Below are 4,791 nucleotides of genomic sequence, written 5' to 3'. Positions count from 1 at the left end.
ATACCACCCCCGCACCTACAATACCTCCGTAACTGACCAAATAAGGTCAAATAAGCCCCCAGTTGACAGAATCCGAAAACATGGGGCTACTGAATTTAAAGCTACGGATAGCGCGATGCCGAGCAAGCTGAATTTTGGTTGGACAACACTATCCGGGTACTCGATGAGCTATCTTGTACACCCGATGAATGCCTAAAGTGTACTATCTCCTTGCTACGTGATTCTGCCTATTATTGGTGGAGTACTCTGACTTCTGTTGTGCCCCGAGAGCAAGTAACTTGGGAGTTTTTCCAAACTGAGTTTCGGAAAAAGTATATCAGTCAGAGATTTGTTGATCAAAAACGGAAGGAATTTCTTGAGCTTAAGCAAGGTTCCATGTCAGTTACTGATTACGAGCGAAAATTTGTTAGACTTAGTAGATACGCTCGGGAATGTGTTTCGTCCGAGGCTATCATGTGTAAACGCTTCGAGGATGGGCTGAATGAAGATATAAAAATGTTCGTTGGCGTTCTTGAAATACGAGAGTTCGTAGTACTGGTCGAGCGAGCTTGTAAAGCCGAAGAGCTTAGAAAAGAAAAACAAAAAGTTGATGTGGGAACTGGAGAGTTTCGTAAAAGATCTTCGGGAAAGTCTCTTCAACAGGCATCGAAGAAATTTGAGATGATGCGGGCCAGTTTAGAGGCACTTCGGGCCTTTTTAGACGAGATCGTGATCGACCCCCTGTGGGTACACGAGGCACTTCGGTCGCCAGTGTTGGGAATGAACGTCGAGATAGAACGAAATGTCGATATTGCGGTAAATGGCATTCGGGGAGTTGTAGATTCCCTGACCGCTCCTGTTACAAGTGCGGATCAGTTGACCACTTCATTAAAGATTGCCCGAGGTTGTTTGAACAGAATGAAAATCAGAGTGGGAAACCGGGTGCTACCACTGCTCGAGGTAGACCATCTGGAAATACGGGCAATGCTAGTGGTGTCAGAGAGGATCTAGAGATGCTACGACCAGATCCGAGGCTCGTGCGCCTGCTAGAGCTTATGCTATACGTGCCCGCGAGGATGCTTCTTCGCCTGATGTTATTACCGGTACTTTTACTCTTTTGATACTAATGTAATTGCTTTGATTGACCCCGGTTCTACTCATTCTTACATATGTGAAACCTTAGCATCCAGTAAGACTTTACCTATTGAGTCTACTGAGTTCGTAATTCGGGTGTCAAATCCCTTGGCTTACGTGCTTGTCGACAAAGTGTGTAAGAAATGTCCCCTAGAAATTCGAGGTTCCTGTTTTCCGGCGGACTTGATGCTTTTCCGTTTGATGAATTTGATGTTATTCTTGGTTTGGATTGGTTGACCGCGCATGATGCGGTTGTGAATTGCAAAAGCAAGACTATTGATTTGAGGTGCGCAAATAACGAAGTAATCCGAGTTGAGTCTACGGACTTGGAGGGGATGCCAGCTGTAATATCAGCAATGTTGGCCCAGAAATATGTAAGAAAAGGGTGCGAAGCATACCTTGCGTATGTACTGGATGACAAAGAATTAGACAAGAAACCCGAATCTGTGCCGGTGGTTTGTGAATACCCGGATGTTTTTCCTGAAGGATTACCGGGTTTACCACCTGTTCGGGAGGTAGAGTTTGGTATTGAGCTTGTACCTGGGACTACGCCGATTTCGATAGCTCCGTATCGTATGGCACCAACCGAGTTAAAAGAGTTGAAAGCTCAGTTGCAAGAATTGACGGATAGAGGTTTTGCTCGACCAAGTTTCTCACCTTGGGGTGCACCAGTATTGTTCGTGAAAAAGAAGGACGGAACCATGAGGTTGTGCATTGACTATCGTCAACTGAATAAAGTGACGATAAAGAACAAATATCCGTTACCGCGTATCGATGATTTGTTCGACCAACTGAAGGGAGCCTCAATGTTCTCAAAAATAGATTTGAGATCGGGCTATTATCAGTTGCGAATTCGAGATTCGGACATACCCAAAACTGCTTTCAGAACGGGATATGGTCACTACGAGTTCTTAGTGATGCCGTTTGGGCTCACAAATGCCCCTGCGGTATTTATGGATTTGATGAATCGGATCTTCAGACCATATTTGGATCGGTTCGTAGTTGTGTTCATTGATGACATCTTGGTCTATTCAAGAGATGAGACCGAACATGCTGAGCATCTGAGGCTAGTGTTGCAAATTTTGCGGGATAAGCAGTTATATGCTAAGTTCAGTAAGTGTGAGTTCTGGTTAAGAGAGGTTAGCTTCTTGGGTCATGTGGTATCCGCATCGGGTATTCGAGCTGACCCGAGCAAAATTTCAGCCATACTTAACTGGAAGCCTCCAAGAAATATTACCGAAGTTCGGAGCTTCCTGGGACTCGCCGGTTATTACCGACGATTTGTCAAAGGTTTCTCGATGATAGCCACACCAATGACGAAGCTACTTCAAAAGGATGTTAAGTTCGAATGGACGGAGAAATGTCAGAAAAGTTTTGATCAACTAAAAACTTATTTGACTGAAGCTCCAATTTTAGTGCAACCCGAATCAGGCAAAGAGTTTGTCATTTATAGTGACGCATCCCTACTTGGGTTGGGTTGCGTATTGATGCAAGAAGTTCGAGTGGTGGCCTATGCGTCGAGACAATTAAAGCCACATGAGAAAAATTATCCGACCCATGATCTTGAACTAGCTGCCATCGTATTTGCTTTAAAAATATGGCGACATTACTTATTTGGTGAGAAGTGCCATGTATTTTCGGATCACAAAAGTCTCAAAAATTTGATGACTCAAAGAGACTTAAATCTGCGACAAAGACGTTGGCTTGAGTTGTTGAAAGATTACGAGCTTGTCATTGATTACCACCGGGAAAGGCTAATATGGTTGCGGACGCCTTAAGCCGGAAATCATTGTTTGCTTTACGAGCGATGAATGTGCACTTGTCTGTTCTACCCGACAATGTGTTAATAGCTGAATTAAAAGCCAAACCATTATTGATTCATCAAATTCGTGAAGCCCAGAAAGTTGATGATGAATTGGTTGCAAAACGGGCTGAGTGTGCTCCGAACAAGGAATCGGAGTTTCAAATTGATGATGATGATTGTTTGAGGTTCAGAAGTCGTTTGTGTATTCCAAGGAGTTCGGAACTCATTTCGATGATTCTGAACGAAGCCCATTGTAGCCGAATGTCAAGTCACCCGGGGAGTACGAAAATGTACAACGATTTGAAACGTTGGTTTTGGTGGCATGGTATGAAACGAGACATCTCCGACTTTGTTTCGAGATGTTTAATATGTCAACAAGTGAAAGCGGAACATCAAGTGCCTTCAGGATTACTTCAGCCGATCATGATACCCGAGTGGAAATGGGATCGAGTCACAATGGACTTTGTGTCCGGACTGCCATTGTCAACAAGTAAGAAGGATGCGATTTGGGTTGTTGTTGATAGACTGACTAAGTCGGCTCACTTTATCCCCGTGTGTATGGATTTTTCATTGGATAGACTAGTTGAATTGTACGTTTCTCAGATTGTGAGATTACACGGGGTACCTATTTCTATCGTGTCGGATAGAGATCCGAGATTCACCTCGCGATTTTGGAGGAAATTGCAAGAAGCTTTGGGTACCAAGCTGCATTTTAGCACTGCTTTTCATCCCCAAACCGATGGTCAATCTGAGCGGATAATTCAGATACTTGAGGATATGTTGAGATGTTGCATCCTCGAGTTCAGTGGTTCATGGGAACGGTATTTACCTTTGATTGAATTCGCTTACAATAATAGTTTTCAATCAAGTATTAAGATGGCACCTTACGAGGCTTTGTACGGTCGTAAATGCCGTACACCGTTGTTTTGGACCGAGCTCGGTGAAAGTAAAATTTTCGGAGTTGATTTGATTAAGGATGCTGAACAGAAAGTAAAGGTAATCCGTGAAAGTCTGAAAGCAGCCACAGATCGTCAAAATCGTATGCGGATTTGAAACGAAAGGACATTGAATATCAGGTGGGAGATAAAGTGTTCCTTAAAGTTTCGCCTTGGAAAAAGGTACTCAGGTTTGGCCGTAAGGGCAAGTTGAGCCCGAGATTCATTGGGCCGTACGAAATCTCCGAACGAGTTGGTCCGGTTGCGTATAGATTGATTTTGCCCCCTGAGCTTGAAAAGATTCACGACGTCTTTCATGTTTCGATGCTTCGACGCTATCGATCTGATCCATCGCACATAATTAGCCCATCAGAGGTTGAAATTCAAGCCGATATGAGTTATGAAGAAGAGCCGATGCATATCCTAGCTCGTGAAGTGAAGGAGTTGCGAAACAAAAGGGTTCCGTTAGTGAAGGTGTTATGGCTCAAACACGGGATCGAGGAAGCTACTTGGGAAACCGAGAGCTCGATGAAAGAACGATACCCAAACCTATTTACCGGTAAGATTTTCGGGGACGAAAATTTCTTAAGTGGGGGAGAGTTGTGACAGCCCAAAATTGACCCTAGTCGGGAAGTGGTTTCGGGACCACAAAACCGAGTCATAAAAATAATTGATTTCCATATTCTATGCTTATTATGTGTGTACATGAGTATGTGGAAGTTTCATTCTCCAATTTTGCCAATTGCATGAGAAATTATTAAATAGGGATTGATATGAGACATGGTGAAAATATGATAGGCTAATTTAAAATGGTCTATTAATGCATGTTGTGAAAATGATGGGTTTGCATGTCAAATTACCCAAAATTTGAGCTAGTGGTTGGCCATGCTATGGGTGGAAACATGTTGGGAACATGTTGGCCTAGTGAGGTATGTAGGA

The 4,791-nt window shown here is 43.5% G+C and overlaps 1 pseudogene; it reads left to right on the top strand.

Moving 5' to 3' along the window:
- Positions 1-1,236: 1,236 nt before the first annotated feature.
- LOC121230510 (uncharacterized) lies at positions 1,237-4,401 on the top strand (annotated as a pseudogene).
- Positions 4,402-4,791: the final 390 nt, after the last annotated feature.

This window comes from Gossypium hirsutum, chromosome A06 (genome assembly GCF_007990345.1).
Source record: "Gossypium hirsutum isolate 1008001.06 chromosome A06, Gossypium_hirsutum_v2.1, whole genome shotgun sequence".
Lineage (NCBI taxonomy): Eukaryota > Viridiplantae > Streptophyta > Magnoliopsida > Malvales > Malvaceae > Gossypium > Gossypium hirsutum.
The sequence above is the reverse complement of the archived record's forward strand: the minus strand, read 5'-3'. Positions and strand labels throughout refer to the sequence as shown.